Below are 21,575 nucleotides of genomic sequence, written 5' to 3' on the forward strand. Positions count from 1 at the left end.
TAGCCTCCATGTGTTTGTATTTTTTACAAATCTTTTCCTGTAATTGATATCTAGTGTCATAGCACTGTGGTCGTAAAAGATACTTGATACAATTTCAATTTTCTTAAATCTACCAAGGCTTGATTTGTGATCCAAGATAGGATCTATCTTGGAGAATGTTCCATGTGTACTTGAGAAAAATGTGTATTCTGTTGTTTTTGGATGGCATTTGCTATGAATATCAATTAATCAATTGTTTAATGTATCATTTAAAGATTGTGTTTCCTCATTTATTTTCATTTTGGATGATCTGTCCATTGGTGATAGTGGGGTGTTAAAGTCCCCTACTATGAATATCTTACTGTCACTTTCCCCTTTTATGGCTGTTAGTATTTGCCTTATGTATTGAGGTGCTCCTACGTTGGGTCCATAAATATTTACAATTTTTATATCTTCTTCTGGGATCAATCCCTTGATCATTATGTAGTGTCCTTCTTTGTCTCTTGTAATAATCTTTATTTTAAAGTCTATGTTGTCTGATATGAGAATTGCTAGTCCAGCATTCTTTTGATTTCCATTTGCATGGAATATCTTTTTCCATCCCCTCACTGTCAGTCTGTATGTGTCCCTAGGTCTGAAGTGGGTCTCTTGTAGACAGCACATAAATGGGTTTTGTTTTTGTATCCATTTAGCCAGTGTGTATGTTTTGATGGAAGCGTTTAATCCATTTACATTTAAGGTAATTATAGATATGTATGTTCCTATTCCCATTTTCTTAATTGTTTTGGGCTTGTTATTGTAGATCTTTTCCTTCTCTTGTGTTTCTTGCCTAGAGAAGTCCTTTAGCATATGTTGTAATGCTGGTTTAGTGGTGCTGAATTCTCTCAGCTTTTGCTTGTCTGTAAAGATTTTAAATTCTGCATCAAATCTGAATGAGATCCTTGCTGGGTAATCTTGGTTGTAGGTTCTTCTCCTTCATCTCTTTAAATTTGTCCTGCCACTCCCTTCTGGCTTGCAGAGTTTCTGCTGAAAGAACAGCTGTTAACTTTATAGGGATTCCCTTGTGTGTTATTTGTTGTTTTTCCCCTGCTTCTTTTAATATGTTTTCTTTGTATTTAATTTTTCATAGTTTATTATGTGTCTTGGCGTGTTTCTTCTTGGATTTATCCATATGGGACTCTCTGTGCTTCCTCGACTTGATTACCTATTTCCTTTCCCATATTAGGGAAGTTTTCAACTATAATCTCTTCAAATATTTTCTCAGTCCCTTTCTTTTTCTCTTCTTCTTCTGGAACCACTTTAATTCGAATATTGGTGTGTTTAAAGTTGTCCCAGAGGTCTCTGAGAATGTCCATAGTTGTTTGCATTATTTTCTCTTTATTCTACTCTTCAGTAATTATTTCCACTATTTTTTCTTTCAGGTCACTTATCCGTTCTTCTGCCTCAGTTATTCTGCTATTAATCCCTTCTAGAGTATTTTAAATTTCATTTATTGTGTTTTTCATCATTGCTTGTTTCCTCTTTAGTTCTTGTAGGTCCTTGTTAAATGTTTCTTACATTTTCTCTATTCTATCTCCAAGATTTTGATCATCTTTACTATCATTATTCTGAATTCTTTTTCAGGTAGACTGCCTATTTCCTCTTCATTTGTTAGGTCTGGTGGGTTTTTATCTTACTCCTTCATCTGCTGTGTGTTTTTCTGTCTTCTCATTTTGCTTACCTGATTGTGTTTGGGGTCTCCTTTTTGCTGGCTACAGGTTCGTAGTTCCCGTTGTTTTTGGTGTCTTTCCCCAGTGGCTAGAGTTGGTTCAGTGGGTTGTGTAGGCTTCCTAGTGGAGGGGAGTAGTGCCTGTCTTCTGGTGGAAGAGCCTGGAACTTGTCTTTCTGGTGGACAGGTCCACGTCTGGTGGTGTGCTTTGGGGTGTCTGTGGCCTTTTTACGATTTTAGGCAGCCTCTCTGCTACCGGGTGGGGTTGTGTTCCTGTCTTGCTAGTTGTTTGGCATAGGGTGTCCTGCACTGTAGCTTGCTGGTCATTGAGTGAAGCTGGGTCTTGGTGTTGAGATGGAGATCTCTGCGAGGTTTTTGCCATTTGATTTTACGTAGTGCTGGGAGGTCTCTTGAGGACCAGTGTCCTGAAGTTGGCTCTCCTACCTCAGAGGCACAGCACTAACTCCTGGCTGGAGCACCAAGAGCCTGTCATTAACATGGCTCAGCATAAAAGGGAGAAAAAGTAGAAAGAAAGAAAGATAGATAGAGGATAAAATAACATAAGATAAAATAAAGTTATTAAAATAAAAAGTAGTATAAAAATTTTTAAAAAGCAAAGCTATACAGACAGAAATCTCACATAAAAAGGAAAAGCAGAGAAAATAATATCTTGCTCTCAAAGTCCACCTCCACCGTTTGGGATGATTCGTTTTCTATTCAGGTATTCCACAGATGCAGGGTATATCAAGTTGATTGTGGAGATTTAATCTGATACATCTGAGGCTGCTGGGAGAAATTTCCATTTCTCTTCTTTGTTCCCACAGCTCCCTGGTGTTCACCTTTGGGTTTGTCTCCACCTCTGCGTGTAAGTCGCTTGAGGGCAGCTGTTCTTTGCTCATACAGGAAGGGGTTAAGTGAGCAGCTGATTTGGGCGCTCTGGTTCAGTCAGGCCGGGGGGAGGGAAGGGCACGGAGTGCGGGGCGAGCCTGCAGTGGCAGAGGCCTGCGTGACGCTGCACCAGCCTGAGGCACGCCGTGCGTTCTCCCGGGGAAGTTGTCCCTGGATCACGGGACCCTGGCAGTGGCGGGCTGCCCAGGCTCCTGGGAGGGGTGGTGTGGACAGTTACCTGTGCTCGCCCACAGGATTCTTGGTGGCGGCAGCAGCAGCCTTAGCGTCTCATGCCCGTCTCTGTGGTCCACGCTGTTAGCCATGGCTCACGCCCGTCTCTGGAGCTCCTTTAAGCAGCGCTCTTAATCCTTTCTCCTTGCGCACCAGGACACAAAGAGGTAAGAATACATCTCTTGTCTCTTCGCCAGCTCCAGAGTTTTCCCGGACTCCGTCCCGGCTAGCTGTGGTGCACTAACCCCTTCAGGCTGTGTTCACACCGCCAGTCCTCCCCGTGCGATCCGACCGAAGCCCGAGCCTCAACTCCCAGCTCCCACTCGCCCTGGTGAGTCCCGGTCAGCACCAATTCTCTGTGCGGGAATCTCCCCACTTTGCCCTCCACAGTGCTGTTGCTGTGCTCTTCTCCGCCACCCGCAGTCTCCGCCCACGAAGGGGCTTCCTAGTGTGTGGAAACCTTTCCTCCTTTACAGCTCCCTCCCACTGGTGCAAGTCCTGTCGTTATTCTTTTGTCTCTGTTTATTCTTTTTACTTTTGCCCTACCCAGGTACGTGGGGAATTTCTTGCCTATTGGGAGGTCTGAGGTCTTCTGCCAGCGTTCAGTGTGTGTCCTGTAGGAGTAGTTCCACAAGTAGATGTATTTCGGATGTATCTGTGGGGAGGAAGGTGATCTCCGCGTTTTACACTTCTGCCATTTTCCTCAACTCCTCTATGTGCGCCCTAATGTGAGACGTGGTTCATGGTTGGATCCTCAACCCCTTTGTAATGTGGGATTTGGTGTGAGTTCGTTCCTGCTTGGTTCCTCATCCCCCTTGAGGTGTGAGCCCTTTGGTGTGAGGTGGTCACTGCTTCTTTCTTCATGCCCTTGTGATGTGGACTTGTGTGAGGTAGTTCCTGCTGGGTACCTCGTCCCCTTTGTGATGTGGGCCCTTTGGTGTGAGTTTGTTCCTGCTGGGTTATTCATCCCCTTAGTGATGTGGGCTTTTGCCGTGAGGTGGTTCCTGCTGGGTTCTTCATCCCTTTACCATATGGGCTTTTGGTGTGATGTGTTTCCTGCTTGGTTCCGCATACCCTTTGTGATGTGGGACCTTTGGTGTGAGATGGTTCCTGCTTGGTTCCTCATCCTTTTTTTTTTTTTTTGAGGTACGCAGGCCCCCACTGTTATGGCCTCTCCCTTTGTGGAGCACAGGCTCCGGACCCGCAGGCTCAGCGGCCATGGCTCACAGGCCCAGCCGCTCCGCAGCATGGGGGATCTTACTGGACCTGGGCATGAACCCGCGTCCCCTGCATCGGCAGGCAGACTCTCAACCACTGCACCGCCAGGGATGCCCTTCATCCCTTTTTTGTGTGGGCTTCTGGTTTGAGGTGGTTTGTGCTGGGTTCGTCATCCCCTTTGTGAGGTAGGCCCTTTTGTGTGAGGTGGTTCATGCTGGTTTCTTCATCACCTTTGCAATATGAGATTTTCATTTGAGGTGGCTCCTGCTGGGTTTTCATCCCGTTTGTGATGCGGGACCCTTGGTGTGAGTAGGTTCCTGCTGGGTCCCTCATCCCCTTTGTGATGTGGGCTTTTCCTGTGGGGTGGTTTCTCATGGGTTCCTCATCCCCTTTCTGATGTGTACCCTTTGTTGTGAGGGGTTTCCTGCTGGGTGCCTCATCCCCTTTGTGATGTGGACCCTTGGGTGTGAAGTGGATCCTGCTGGATACCTCATCCCCTTTGTGATGTGGGTGCTTTGTTTTGAGGTGGTCCCTGCTTTGTTCCTCATGCCCTTGTGATGTGGACTTGTGGTGTGAGGTGGTTCCTGCTTGGTTCCTCTTCCCCATTCTGATGTGGGCCCTTTGGTTTGAGGTGGTTCCTGCTTGGTTTTATCCCCTTTGTGATGTTGGTCGTTTGCTGTGAATTGTTTCCAGCGTGGTTCCTTATCCCCTTTGTTATGTGGGCTTTTGGTGTGAGGTGGTTCCTGCTGGGTTCCTCATCCCCTTTGTGATGTGGGCCCTTTGGTGTGAGGTGGTTCCTGCTGCGTTCCTCATCCCCTTTGTGATGTGGGCCTTTTGGTGTGAGGTGGTTCCTGCTGCATTCCTCATCCCCTTTGTGATGTGGGCTTTTGGTGTGAGGTGGATCCTGCTGGGTTACTCCTTTCCTTTGCGATATGGGCCCTTTGGTGTCAGATGGTTCTTTCTTGGTTCCACATCCCCTTTGTGATGTGGGCTTTTGGTGTGAAGTGGTTTCTGCTGGGTTCCTCATCCGCTTTGTGATGTGGGCCCTTTGGTGTGAGGTGGTTCCTACTGGGTTACTCATCCCGTTTGTGATGTGGACCCTTTGTTGTGACACACTTCCAGCTGGGTTACTCATTCCCTTTGTAATGTGGGCCCTTTGGTTTGGTGGTTCCTGCTGGGTTCCTCATCCACTTTGTGATCAGTGTTCTTTGGTGTGCGGTTGTTCCTGCTGGGTTTCTTATCCCCTATGTGATGTGGGCTTTTAGTGTCAGGTGGTTCCCGCTTGGTTCCTCATCCCCTTTTTGATGTGGGCCATTGGGTGTGAAGTGGATCTTGCTGGGGTCCTCATGCCCTTTGTGATCTGGGCCCTATGGTGTGAGGTGGCTCCTGCCGGTTTCTTCATACACTATGTGATGTCATTTTTGTCTTGAAGTGGTTCCACCTTGGTCCCTCATCCCCTTTGTGATGTGGGCTATTGGGTTTGTGGATCCAGCTGGGTTTGTCATCCCATTTGCGATGTGTGCTTTTGGTGCGAAGTGGTTCCTGCTCGTTTCCTAATTCCTTATGTAATGTGGGCTTTTGGTGTGAGGTGGTTTCTGCTGGGTTCCTCATCCCGATTTTAATGTGGACCATTATATGTGAAGTGGTTCTTGCTGGGTACCTCATCCCCTTTGTAATGTGGGCGTTTGGTGTTAGGTGTTTCTTGCTGGGTTCCTCATCTACCTTGTGATACTGACTTTTAGTGTGAGGTGGTTACTTGTTTTCTCATCCCCTTTGTGATGTGGATCCTTTGGTGTGAGGTGGTTCCTACTTGTTTCCTCATGCAGTTTCTGATGTCGGTGGTTCCTGCTGGTTTCCTCATTCCGTTTGCGATGTGGACTTTTGGTGTGAAGTTGTTCCTGCTGGGTTCCTCATCCTCTTTGTGATGTGGACCCTTGGGTGTGAAGTGGTTCCTGCTGTGTTCCTCATTCCCTTTGTGATGTGCGGTTTTGTTGTGAGGTGGATTCTAATGGGAACTTCATCCCCTCTGTGATGTGGACCCATTCGTGTGAGCTTGTTCTTGCTGGGTTCCTCATCCCCTATGTAATGTGGGCCTTTTGGTGTGAGTTAGCTCCTGCTGGGTTCCTCGTCACCTTTTTGATGTGGGCTTTTTGTGTGAGGTGGTTCCTGCTGTGTTCCTCATTCCATATGTGCTGTGGACCCTTTGTTGTGAGGTGGCTATTGATGGGTTCCTCATCCCCTTTCTGATGTGTACCTTTTGTTGTGAGGTGTTTCCTGCTCGGTTCCTCATCCCCTTTTGAAAGGGATGAGGAACCCAGCAGGAACCATGTCACACCAAAACCCCACATTACAAAAGGGATGAGGAACCCAACAGGGACGACCTCACACCAAAGGGTCCATATCACGAAGGGATGAAGATCCAAAAAGTAACCACTTCATAACAAAAGGCCACATCCCAAAGGGCATCAGGAACCATGCAGGAACCCTCACACTATGGTCCACATCACAAAGCGGATGAGGAATCAAGCAGACTCTATCTCACCAAAAGCCCACATCACAAACGAGAGGAACCAAGCAGAAGCCACCTAACACCAAAAGCCCACATCACAAAGGGATGAGGAACCCAGCAGGAGCCACTTCACACAAAAGGGCCCACATCACAAAGGGGATGAGGAGCCAAACATGTACCACTTTACACCAAAGGGCTCACATCACAAAGGTGATAAGGAAACAAGCAGGAACCACCTGGCACAAAGGGCCTATATCACAAAGGCGCTGAATAACCCAGCTGGGACCACCTCACACCAAGGGGTCCATGTCACAAAGAGGAGGAGGAACCCACTAGGTGCCACCTCAAACCAAAGGTCCCGCATCACAAATGGGATGAGGAACCCAGCAGAAAACTCCTCACACCAAAAGCCCACATCACAAAGGAGATGAGGAATGCAGCAGGATCCACCTCACACCAAGAGTCCACATCATATAGGGGATGAGGAACCCAGCACAAGCCACCTCACACCGAAAGCCAACATCACAGTGGGGATGAGGCACATAGCAGTAACCACTTCACACAAAGGGCCCACAATACAAAACGGATGAGGAACCCAGCAGGAACCACCTCAAAAATGGTCCACATTTCACAGGGGATGAAGAACCCAGCAGGAACCACCTCAAAACAAAAGCCCGCATCACAAGGGGGATGAGGAGCCAAGCGGGAACCACATCACACCAGAGGGCCCACATCACCAAGTGGATGAGTAACCAAGCAGGAGCAACCTCACCCCAAATGGACCATATCAAAAATTGGAAGAGGAACCCAGCAGGAAACACCTAACACCAAGTGGTCTACATCACAGAGGGTGGCAGCAACCCAACATGAACCACCTCACACCAAAAGGCAACATCACACGGGATGAGGAACGCAGCTGGAACCAAATCACAAAAAGGGCCCAAAACACCAAACGGATGAGGAACCCAGCAGGAACAGCCTCACACCAAAGGGTCCACATCACAAAGGGATGAGGAACCCAGCAGGACCCACCTCACACCAAAGGCTACATCACAAAAGGGATGAGGAGTCAAGCAGGAGCCACATCAAAACAAATGGCCCACATGACAAAGGGGACGAAGAACCAAGCAGAAACCACCACACACCAAAGGGCCCACATCAGAACTTGGATAAGGAACCAGGCAGGAATCACCTCACAACAAAAGCTCACATCTCCAAGGGGATGAGGAACCAAGCAGGAACCACCTCATACATTAGGGCCCACATAGAGGAGTTAAGGAAAATGCCAGAAGTGTAAGAAGCAGAGATCAACTTCCACCATACAGATACATCCGAAATACATCTACTTGTGGAACTGCTCCTACAGGACACCCACTGAACACTGGCAGAAGACCTCAGACCTCTCAATAGGCAAGAAACTCCCTATGTACCTGGGTAGGGCAAAAGTAAAAAGAATAAACAGAGACAAAAGAATAATGACAGGACTTGCACCAGTGGGAGGGAGCTGTGAAGGAGGAAAGGTTTCCACACACTAGGAAGCCCCTTGGTGGGCGGAGACTGTGGGTGGCAGAGGAGAGCACAGCAACAGGGGTGCAGAGGGAAAAGCAGGGAGATTCCTGCACAGAGGATTGGTGCCGACGGGGACTCACCACGGCGAGTGGGAGCTGGGAATTGAGGTTCGGGCTTCGGTCAGATCGCAGGGGGAGGACTGGCGGCGTGAACACAGCCTGAAGGGGTTGGTGCACCACGGCTACCCAGGAGGGAGTCCGGGAAAGTCTGGAGCTGCCGAAGAGACAAGAGACGTTTTCTTACCTCTTTGTGTCCTGGTGCACGAGGAGAGGGGATTAAGAGCGCTGCTTAAAGGAGCTCCAGAGACGGGCGCGAGCTGCGGCTAAAGCCGCGGACCCCAGAGACGGGCATGAGACGCTAAGGCTGCTGCTGCCACCACCAAGAAGCCCGTGGGCGAGCACAGGTCACTGTCCACATCGCCCCTCCCGGGAGCCTGTGCAGCCCGCCACTGCCAGGGTCCCGTGATCCAGGGACAACTTCCCCGGGAGAACGCACGGCGTGCCTCAGGCTGGTGCAGCGTCACGCCAGCCTCTGCAGCCGCAGGCACGCCCCGCACTCCGTGCCCCTCCCTCCTCCCGGCCTGAGTGAGCCAGAGCACCTGAATCAGCTGCTCCCTTAACCCCGTCCTATCTGAGCGAAGAACAGACGCCCTCAGGCAACTTACACACAGAGGTGGAGCCAAACTCAAAGCTGAGCCCCTGGAAGCTGTGCGAACAAAGAAGAGAAATGGAAATTTCTCCTAGCAGCCTCAGATGTATCAGATTAAATCTCCACAATCACTTTATATACCCTGCATCTGTGGAATACCTGAATAGACAATCATCCCAAATTGGGGAGGTGGACTTTGAGAGCAAGATATATTATTTTTTCCCCTTTTCCTCTTTATGTAAGTGTGTATGTGTATGCTTCTATGTAAGATTTTCCTCTGTATAGCTTTGCTTTTAAAAAATTTTTCTCTTTATAACTTTTTTATTTTAATTATTTCATTTTATTTTACCTTACTTTATGTTATCCTCTGTCTTTCTTTCTTTCTACTTTTTCTCCCTTTTATTCTGAGCCGTGTTGATGAAAGGCTCTTGGTGCTCCAGCGAGGAGTGCTGTGCCTCTGAGGTGGGAGAGCCAACTTCAGGACACTGGTCCTCAAGAGACCTCCCAGCTCTACATAATATCAAAGGGTGAAAACCTCCCAGAGATCTCCATCTCAACACCAAGACCCAGCTTCACTCAACGACCAGCAAGCTACAGTGCTGGACACCCTATGCCAAACAACTAGCAAGACAGGAACACAACCCCACCCATTAGCAGAGAGGCTGCCTAAAATCGTAAAAGGCCAGAGACACCCCAAAACACACCACCAGACGTGGACCTGTCCACCAGAAAGACAAGATCCAGCCTCATCCACCAGAACACAGGCACTACTCCCCTCCACCAGGAAGCCTACAGAACCCACTGAACCAACTGTAGCCACTGGGGACAGACACCAAAAACAACAGGAAGTACGAACCTGCAGCCTGCAAAAAGGAGACCCCAAACACAGTAAGATAAGCAAAATGAGAAGACAGAAAAACACACAGCAGATGAAGGAGCAAGGTAAAAACCCACCAGACCTAACAAATGAAGAGGAAATAGGCAGTATACCTGAAAAAGAATTCAGAATAATGATAGTAAAGATGATCCAAAATCTTGGAAATAGAGTAAATGTAAGAAACATTTAACAAGGACCTACAAGAAGTAAAGAGGAAACAAGCAATGATGAAAAACACAATAAATGAAATTTAAAATACTCTAGAAGGGATTAATAGCAGAATAACTGAGGCCGAAGAACGGATAAGTGACCTGGAAGATAAAATACTGGAAATAACTACTGCAGAGCAGACTAACGATAAAGGAATGAGAAGAACTGAGGACAGTCTCAGAGACCTCTGGGCAACAATAAACACACCAACATTTGAATTAAAGTGGTCCTAGAAGAAGAAGACAAAAAGAAAGGGACTGAGACAATATTTGAAGAGATTATAGTTGAAAACTTCCTTAATATGTGAAAGGAAGAGAGTCCCATACAGGATAAATCCACGAAGAAATACGCCAGGACACATATTAATCAAACTATCAAAAATTAAATACAAAGAAAACATATTATAAACAGCAAGGGAAAATTAACACACAACGAATCTGCATAAGGTTAACAACTGATTTTTCAGCAGAAACTCTGCAAGCTAGAAGGGAGTGGCAAGACAAATTTAGAGTGATGAAGGAGAAAAACCTACAACCAAGATTACCCAGCAAGGATCTCATTCAGATTTGATGCAGAATTTAAAATCTTTACAGAAAAGCAAAAGCTGAGAGAGTTCAGCACCACCAAACCAGCTTTACAACAAATGCTAAAGGACTTCTCTAGGCAAGAAACACAAGAGAAGGAAAAGATCTACAATAACAAGCCCAAAACAATTAAGAAAATGGGAATAGGAACATACATATCTATAATTACCTTAAATGTAAATGGATTAAATGCTTCCATCAAAAGATACAGACTGGTTGAATGGATACAAAAACAAAACCCATTTATGTGCTGTCTACAGGAGACCCACTTCAGACCTAGGGACACATACAGACTGAAAGTGAGGGGATGGAAAAACATATTCCATGCAAATGGAAATCAAAAGAAAGCTGGACTAGCAATTCTCATATCAGACAAAATAGACTTTAAAATAAAGATTATTACAAGAGACAAAGAAGGACACTACATAATGATGAAGGTATCGATCCAAGCAGAAGATATAACAGTTGTAAATATTTATGCACCCAATGTAGGAGCACCTCAATACGTAAGGCAAATACTAACAGCCATAAAAGGGGAAAGTGACAGTAACACATTCATAGCAGGGGACTGTAACACCACACTTTCACCAATGGACAGATCATTCAAAAGGAAAATAAATAAGGAAACACAAGCTTTAAATGATACATTAAAACAAGCTTTAAATGATACATTTAAGATGGACTTAATATATATTCATAGGAAATGCCATCCAAAAACAACAGAATACAAACTTTTCTCAAGTACTCATGGAACATTTTCCAGGATAGATCCTATCTTGGATCACAGATCAAGCCTTGGTAAATTTAAGAAAATTGAAATTGTATCAAGTATCTTTTACGACTACAATGCTATGAGACTAGACATCAATTACAGGAAACGATCTGTAAAAAATACAAACACATAGAGGCTAAACAATACACTACTTAATAATGAAGTGATCAGTGAAGAAATCAAAGAGGAAATCAAAAAATACCTAGAAACAAATGACAATGGAGACACGACGACCCAAAACCTATGGGATGCAGCAAAAGCACTTCTACGAGGGAAGTTTATAGCAATACAATCCTACCTTAAGAAACAGGAAACATCTCGAATAAACAACCTAACCTTGAACCTAAAGCAATTACTGAAAGAAGAACAAAACAACTCCAAAGTTAGGAGAAGGAAAGAAATCATAAAGATCATATCAGAAATAAATGAAAAAGAAATGAATGAAACGATAGCAAAGATCAATAAAACTAAAAGCTGGTTCTTTGGGAAGATATACAAAATTGATAAACCATTAGCTAGACTCAGCAGGATAAAAAGGGAGAAGATTCAAATCAATAGAATTAGAAGTGAAAAAGTAGAAGTAACAACTGACACTTCAGAAATTCAAAAGATCATGAGACATTACTACAAGCAACTCTATGCCAATAAAATGGACAACCTGGAGGAAATAAATTCTTAGAAATGCACAGCCTGCCAAGGCTGAATCAGGAAGCAATAGAAAATATGAGCAGACAAATCACAAGCACTGAAATTGAAACTCATTAAAAATCTTCCAAGAAACAAAAGCCCAGGACCAGATGGCTTCACAGGCGAATTCTATCAAACATTTAGAGAAGAGATAACACCTATCCTTCTCAAACTCTTCCAAAGTATAGCAGAGGGAGGAACACTCCCACACTCATTCTATGAGGCCACCATCACCCTGATACAAAAACCAGACAAAGATTTCACAAAGAAGAAAACTACAGGCCAATATCACTGATGAACATATAGGCAAATGTCCTCCACAAACTACTATCAAACAGAATACAATAGCACATTAAAAGGAACGTACACCAAGATCAAGTGGGGTTTATTCCAGCAATGCAAGGTTCTTCAATACACGCATATCAATGAATGTGATACACCACATTAACAAATTGGAGGAGAAAAACCATATGATCATCTCAATAGATGCAGAGAAAGCTTTCAACAAAATTCAACACCCAGTTATGATTAAAAAAAAACTCTGCAGAACATAGGCATAGTGGGAATTTTCCTCAACATAATAAAGGCCATATATGCCAAACCGACAGCCAACATCGTCTTCAATGGTGAAAAACTGAAACCATTTCCACTAAGATCAGGAACAACACAAGGCTGCCTACTCTCACCACTCTTATTCAACGGAGTTTTGGAAGTTTTAGCCACAGCAGTCAGAGAAGAAAAGGAAATAAAAGGAATCCAAATTGGAAAAGAAGAAATAAATCTGTTACTCTTTGAAGATGACATGATAGTATACATAGAGAATCCTAAAGATGCTACCAGAAAACTACTAGAGCTAATCAATGAATTTGGTAAAGTAGCAGGATACAAAATTAATGCACAGAAATTTCTGGCATTCCTATACACTAACGATGAAAGATCTGAAAGTGAAATTAAGGAAACACTCCCATTTACCATTGAAACAAAAAGAATAAAATATCTAGGAATAAACGTATCTAAGTAGACAAAAGACCTGTATGCAGATCATTATAAGACACTAATGAAAGAAATTAAATATGATACAAATAGATGGAGAGATATAGCATGTTCCTGGATTGAAGAATCAACATTGTGAAAATGACTCTACTACGCAAAGCAATCTACACATTCAATGCAATCCCTATCAAACAACCACTGGCATTTTTCACAGAACTAGAACAAAAAATTTCACCATTTGTATGGAAACACAAAAGACCCTGAATATCCAAAGCGATCTTGAGAACGAAAAATGGAGCTGGAGGAATCAGGCTCCCTGACTTCAGACTATACTACAAAGCTACAGTAATCACGACAGTATGGTACTGGCACAAAAACAGAAATATAGATCAATGGAACAGGATAGAAAGTCTAGAGATAAACGCACACACATATGGTCACCTTATCTTTGATAAAGGACGCAAGCGTATACGGTGGAGAAAAGACAGCCTCTTCAATAAGTGGTGCTGGGAAAACTGGACAGGTACATGTCAAAGTATGCGATTAGAACACTCCCTAGCACCATACACAAAAATAAGCTCAAAATGGATTAAAGACCTAAATGTAAGGACAGAAACTATCAAAGTCTCAGAGGAAAACATAGGCAGAACACTCTATGATTTAAATCACAGCAAGATCCTTTTTGACCCACCTCCTAGAGAAATGGAAATAAAAATAAAAGTAAACAAATGGGACCTAATGTAAGTTAAACGCTTTTGCACAGCAAAGGAAACCACAAACAAGACCAAAAGACAACCCTCAGAATGGGAGAAAATATTTACAAATGAAGGAACTGACAAAGGATTAATTTCCAAAATTTACAAGCAGCACATGCAGCTCAATAACAAGAAAACAAACAACCCAATCCAAAAATGGTCAGAAGACCTAAATAGACATTTCTCCAAAGAAGATATACAGACTACCAACAAACACATGAAAGAATGCTCAACATCATTAATCATCAGAGCAATGCAAATCTAAACTACAATGAGATATCATCTCACACCAGTCAGAATGGCCATCATCAAAAAATTTAGAAACAATAAATGCTGGAGAGGGTGTGGAGAAAAGGGAACACTCTTGCACTGCTGGTGGGAATGTGAATTGGTACAGCCACTATGGAGAACAGTATGGAGGTTCCTTAAAAAATTACAAATAGAACTACCATATGACCCAGCAATCCCACTACTGGGCATATACCCTGCAAAAACCATAATTTACAGAGTCATGTACCCAAATGTTCATTGCAGCTCTATTTACCATAGCCCACAGATGGAAACAACCTAAGTGCCCATCATCGGATGAATGGATAGAGAAGATGTGGCACGTATATACAATGGAATATTACTAAGCCATAAAAATTAACAAAATTGAGCTATTTGTAATGAGGTGGATACCTAGAGTTTCTCATACAGAGTGAAGTAAGAAGAGAAAGACAAATACCATATGCTAACACATATATATGGAATTTTAAAAAATGTCATGAAGAACCTAGGGGTAAGACAGGAATAAAGACACAGACCTACTAGAGAATGGACTTGAGGATATGGGGAGGGGGAAGGCTGACCTGTGACAAAGCAAGAGCTAGTCATGGACATATATACACTGCCAAACGTAAGGTAGATATCTAGTGGGAAGCAGCCGTATAGCACAGGGAGATCAGCTTGGTGCTTTGTGACTGCCTGGCGGGGTGGGATAGGGAGGGAGACGTAAGAGGGAGGAGATATGGGAACATATGTGTATGTATAACTGATTCACTTTGTTGTAAAGCAGAAACTAGCACACCATTTTAAAGCAATATACCCCAATAAAGATGTTTAAAAAAAAAAAGCCCACAACATAAAGTGGATTAGGAACTCAGCAGGAACCAACTCACACCAAAAGCCAACATTACAAAGGGGATGAGTAACCCAGTAGGAAATACCACACATAAAAAGGGCCCGATTAACAAGGGGGATGAGAACCAAGAAGGAACCACCTCACAGCAAAGGGCCCACAACACAAAGGGGACGAGGAACCCAGCAGGAACCACTTCACACCAAGGCCCCACATCGCAAAGTGGATGAGGAACACAGCAGGAACCACTGCACAACAAAGGGCCCATATCACAAAGGGGATGAAGAACCAAACAGGAGCCACCTCACAACAAAAGCCTACATCACCACGGGATGAGGAACACAGGAGGAACCACCTCACCCCAAAGGCCAACATTACAAAGGGGATGAGGCACCCAGCTGGAATGACCTTACATCAAAGAAGCCAAATCACAAAGGGGATGAGGAAACAAGGAACCACCTCACACTAAAAGCCCATATCACATAGTGGATGAGGAACCCAGCAAGAACCACCTAACACCAAACGCACACATTACAAAGCAGATGAGGTACGCAGCAAGAACCCCTTCACATCGAAGGGTCCACATTAAAAACAAGATGAGGAACCCAGCAGAAACCGCGTCACACCAAAGGGCCCACATCACATATGAGATGAGGAACACAACAGGAACCACCTCACACCAAAGGGCCCACATGGCAAAGGGGATGAGGAACAAAGCAGAAACCACCTCACACCAAAAGCCCACATTACATAGGGAATCAGGAAACGAGCAGGAGCCACCTCACACCAAAAGCGCACATCGCAAATGGGATGAGGAACCCAGCTGGATCCACCTCAAACCCAATGGCCCACATCAGAAAGGGGATGAGGGACCAAGGTGAAACCACTTCAAAACAAAAGATGACATCACATAGGGTATGAGGACACCAGCAGACACCAAATCACAACAGAAGCCCACATCACAAAGGGGATGAGGAACCCAGCAGGAACCTTCGTGCACCAGAATCCCACATTACGTAGGGAATGAGGAAAGCAGCAGGAAGCACCTAACACCAAAGGACCCTCACCACAAAGCAGATGAGGTACCCAGCAAGAACAAGCTCACACGAATGGGTCAACATCACAAAGGGGATGAGGATCCCATTAGGATCACCTCACAACAAAACCGCACATCGCAAAGGGAATGATGAACCCAACAGGAACCACTGCAAACCCAATGACCCACATCACAAAGGTGATGAGGAACCCAGCAGGAGCCACCACACACCAAAGGGCCCAGATCGCAAAGGGCATGAGGACCCCAGCAAGATCCACTTCACACCCAATGGCCCACATCACAAAGCGATGAGGACCCAAACGGGAACCACCTAGCACCAAAAGCCCACATTGCATAGAGAATGAGGAAACCAGCCTGACCACCTCACACCAAAGAGCACTGATCACAAAGTGGATGAGGAACCCAGCAGGAACCACCTCACAACTAAGGGCCCACATCATAAAGGGGATGAGGAACCTGGCAGGAACCACTTCACAAAGAAGGTCCCACAACACATAGGGGATGAGGAACCAAGCAGGAACCACCTCTCACCAAAGTGCCCACATCACAAGGGTGATGAGGAACCCAGCAGGAACCTTCTCACACCAAAAGCCCACATCACATAGAGAATGAGGAAAGCAGCAGGAACCACCTCACACCAAAGGACCCTCACCACAAAAGGGATGAGGAACCCAGCAAGAACAAGCTCACACGAATGGGTCTACATCACAAAGGGGATGAGGAACCCATTAGGATCCACCTAACAACAAAACCGCACATCGCAAAGGGAATGAGGAACCCAGGAGGAACCACTTCACACCCAAAGGTCCACATCACAAAGCAGACGAGGTACCCAGCAGGAAACACCTCACACCAAAGGATACACATCAGAAGGGGGATGAAAACCCCATCAGGAACCACCTCACACCAAAAGCCCACATCGCAAAGGGGATGAGGAGCCCATCAGCAAGCTCTCACACCAACGGGCCCATATAAAAAAGGGGATGAGGAAGCCAGCAAGAACCATCTCACACCAAAGGGTCCACATCACTAAGGGGATGAGGAACCCAGCAGGAACAACTTCACACCAAAAGCCCACATCGTAAACGGAATGGGGAAAAAAGCAGGAACCACTTAACCCAAAGCCTCACATCGGAAACGTGATGAGGAACCAAGTACGAGCCACCTCACATCAAAGGACTCACATCACAAAGGGGATGAGCAACTAAGCAGGAACCACCGCACAACAAAAGCCTGCATCACCATGGGTATGAGGAGCCCAGCAGGAAGCACTTCAACCCAAAGGCCCACATTACAAATGGGATGAGGCACCCGGCCAGAACCACCTTACACCAAAGAACCCACATCACAAAGGGGATGAGGAAACAAGGAACCACCTCACACTAAAAGCCCATATCACAAGGTAGATGAGTACCCAACAAGAACCACTTCACATCGAAGGGTCCACATTAAAAACGGGATGAGGAACCCAGCATAAACCACCTCACACCAAAGGGCCCACATCTCATATGGGATGAGGAACAAAGCAGGGACCACCTCACACCAAAAGCCCACATAACAAATGCGATGAGGAACCCAGCAGGAGCCACCTCACACCACAAGCCCACATTACATAGAGAATCAGGAAATGAGCAGGAACCACCTCACACCAAAAGCGCACATCGCAAATGGGATTAGGAACCCAGCTGGATCCACTTCAAACCCAATGGCCCACCTCACAAAGGGGATGAGGGACCAAGCTGGAAACACTTCAAAATAAAAGATGACATCACATAGGATATGAGGAAACCAACAGAAACCAAATCACAACAAAAGCCCACATCACAAAAGGGATGAGGAACCCAGCAGGAGCTGTGTCACACAAAAGGGCTCAGATAGCAAAGGGCATGAGGACCCCAGCAAGATCCACTTCACACCAAATGGCCCATATCACAAAGGGGATGAAGAACCAAGCGGGAAGCACCTGACACAAAGCCCACATGACATAGGGGATGAGGAACCCAGCAGGAGCCACCTCGCCCCAAAAGCCCACATCGCATAGAGAATGAGGAAACCAGCAGGACCTCCTCACACCAAAGAACACTTATCACAAAGTGGATGAGGAACCCAGCAGGAGCCAGCTCACACCAAAAGCCCACATCTCAAAGAGGATGAGGAACCAAGCAGTAAACACCTCACACCAAAGGGCTGACATCACAGAGGGGAAGAGAAAAAGCAGAAACCACCTCACACCAAAGGGTCCCCATCAAAAAAGGGATGAGGAACCCAGCAGGAACCACCTCACACAAAAGGGCCCACATCGCAAAGGGGATGAGGAACCAAGAAGGAATAACCTGATACCAAAAGTCACACATTACTAAGGGGATGAGGAACCCATCAGGAACCACCTCACAACAAAGGGCCTACATCGTAAAGGGGGTGAGGAACCTGGCAGGAACCACTTCACAACAAAGGTCCCACATCACATAGGGGATGAGGAACCAAGCAGGAACCACCTCACACCAAAGGGCCCACATCACAAAAGGGATGAGGAACCAGCAAGAACAGGCTCACATGAATGAGTCCACATCACAAAGGGGATGAGGATCCCATTAGGAACCGCCTCACAACAAAACCGCACATTGCAATGGGGATGAGGAGCCCAGCAGGAACCTTCTCGCACCAAAAGCCCACATCACATATTGGATGAGGAACACAGCAGGAGCCACCTCACACCAAAGGGCCCAGATCACAAAGGGGATGAGGAACCAAGCAGAAACCACCTCACACCACAAGCCCACATTACATAGGGATCAGGAAACGAGCAGGAACCACCTCACACCAAAAGCGCACATCGCAAATGGGATTAGGAGCCCAGCTGGATCCACTTCAAACCCAATGGCCCACATCACAAAGGGGATGAGGGACCAAGGTGGAAACACTTGAAAACAAAAGATGACATCACATAGGGTATTAGGAAATCATCAGACACCAAATCACAACAGAAGCCCACATCACAAAACGGATGAGGAACCCAGCAGGAGCCACCTCACACCAAAGGGCCCAGATCGCAAAGGGCATGAGGACCCCAGCAAGATCCACTTCACACCCAATGGTCCACATCACAAAGGGGATGAGGAACCAAGCGGGAACCACCTGACACTAAAAGCCCACATCATGTAGGGGATGAGGAACCCAGGAGGACCCACCTCGCACCAAAAGCCCACATCACAAAGAGAATGAGGAAACCAGCAGGACCACCTCACACCAAAGAATACTAATCACAAAGTGGATGAGGAACCCAGAAGGAACCACCTCACACAAAAGGGCCCAATTAACAAGGGGGATGAGGAAGCAAGAAGGACCCACCTCACACCAAAGGGCCCACATCACAAAGTGGATGAGGAACCCAGCAGGAACCACTTCTCACCAAGGCCTCACATCGCAAAGGGGATGAGGAACCCAGTAGGAACCAACATGCACCAAAAACCCACATTACAAAGGAGATGTGGAACCCAGCAGAAACCATATCACACAAAATGCCCACATTGCAAAGGGGATGAGGAACCCAGCAGGAACCACCTCACACCAAAGAGTCCACATCACAAAAGGAATGAGGAACCCAGCATAAACCATCACACACCAAAGGACCCACATCACAAAGGGGATGAGGAACCCAGCAGGAACCACCTCATACCAAAAGCCCATATTACAAATGGGATGAGGTACCCAGCAGGAACCACTTCACACCCAAGGGTCCACATCACAAAGAGATGAGGACCAAGCTGGAAACACTTGAAAACAAAAGACGACATCACATAGGGTATTAGGAACACAGGAGGAAACACCTCACACCAAAAGCCAACTTCACAAAAGAAATGAGGGACTCAGCAGGACCCACCTAACACCAAACGGTACACAACACAAAGGGGATGAGGAACCCATCAGGAACCACCTCACACCAAAAGCTCACATCACAAAGAGCATGATGGATCCAGCAGGAACCACCTTGCACCAACGGGCCCAAATCACAAAGGGTATGGGGAAACAAGCAGAAACCACTTCACACCAAGGGGCCCACATTACAAAGGGGATGAGGAACCCAGCAGGAACCACCTCACACTAAATGCCAACATCGCATAGAGGATGGGGAACCCAGCAGGAACCACCTCACACTAAAAGCCCACATCACATAGATAATAAGGAACACAGCAGGAACAACATTACACCAAAGGTCCACATCAAAAATTGTATGAGGAACCCATCAGGAACCACCTCACAACAAAAGTACACACGCAAATGGAATGAGGAACCCAGCAGGAACCACTTCGCACCCAATGGCCCACATCAGCAATGGGATAAGGAACCCAGCAGGAACCAGCTCACACCAAAAGCCAACATAACAAAGGGGATGAGTAACCCACTAGGAACCACCTCACACCAAAGGGCCCGATACACAAAGGGGATGAGGAACCAAGAAGGAACCACCTCACACCAAAGGGCCCACATCGCAAAGGGGATGAGGAACCCAGCAGGAACCACTGCACAACAAAGGGTCGACATCACAAAGGGGATGAGGAACCAAGAAGGAACCCCCTGACACCAATGACACACATCACTAAGTGAATGAGGAACCCAGCAGGAAGCACTCACACCAACAGGCCCATATCACAAAGGGGATGAGGAACCCATCAGGAACAAGTTCACACCAAAAGCCCACATCCCAAAAGGAATGGGAAACAAGCAGGAACCACCTAACCCAAAGCCCCACATCACAAAGGGGATGAGGAACCAAGCAGTAAACACCTCACACCAAAGCACCGACATCACAGAGGGGATGACAAACAAAGCAGAAACCACCTCACACCAAAGGGCCCCCATCACAAAAGGGATGAGGAATCAAGCAGGAACCAATTCACAACATAAGCCCACAACATAAAGTGGATTAGGAACCCAGCAAGAACCACCTCACACAAAAAGCCAACATTACAAAGGGGATGAGTAACCCAATAGGATCCACCTAACACCATAGGGCCTATTCACAAAGGTGATGAGGAACCCAGCAGGAACCACATTACCCCAAAATCCCACATCTTAAAGGGGATGAGGAATGAAGTAGGAACCACCTCACACCAAAGGGTCCACAAAACAAAGGGGATGAGTAACCCATCAGGAACCACCTCACACCAAAATCCCACATCGCAAAGGGGATGAGGAACCCAGAAGGGGCCACCTGACACCATAAGCTTACATCACAAAGGGGATGAGGAACACAGCAGGAACCACCTCACATCAAAGAGTCCACATCACAAGGGGATAAGGAACCAACAAGGAACCATGATACACCAAAGAGCCCACATCACAAAGGGAATCAGAAACCCAGCAGGAACCACCTCACCCTAAAAGCCCACATCACAAAGGGGATGAGGAACCCAGCAGGAAGCCTTCACACAAACGGGCCCATATCACAAAGTGGACGAGGAAACCAGCAAGAGCCACTCACACCAAACGGTCCACATCACTAACGGGACGAGGAACCCAGCAAAAACAACTTCTCACCAAAAGCTCACATCGCAAATGGAATGAGGAAACAAGCAGGAACCTCCTCACAACAACAGCCTACATCACAAAGGGGATGAGGAACCCAGCAGGAAACAACATACCCCAAAGGCCCACATTACGAAGGGGATAAGGCACCGAGCAGGAAACACCGCACACCACAGGGTCCACAACAAAAAGGGGATGAGGAACGCATGAGGAACCACCTCACACCAAAAGCCCCCGTCACAAA

This window comes from Phocoena phocoena, chromosome 10 (assembly GCF_963924675.1).
Source record: "Phocoena phocoena chromosome 10, mPhoPho1.1, whole genome shotgun sequence".
Classification (NCBI taxonomy): Eukaryota; Metazoa; Chordata; class Mammalia; order Artiodactyla; family Phocoenidae; genus Phocoena; species Phocoena phocoena.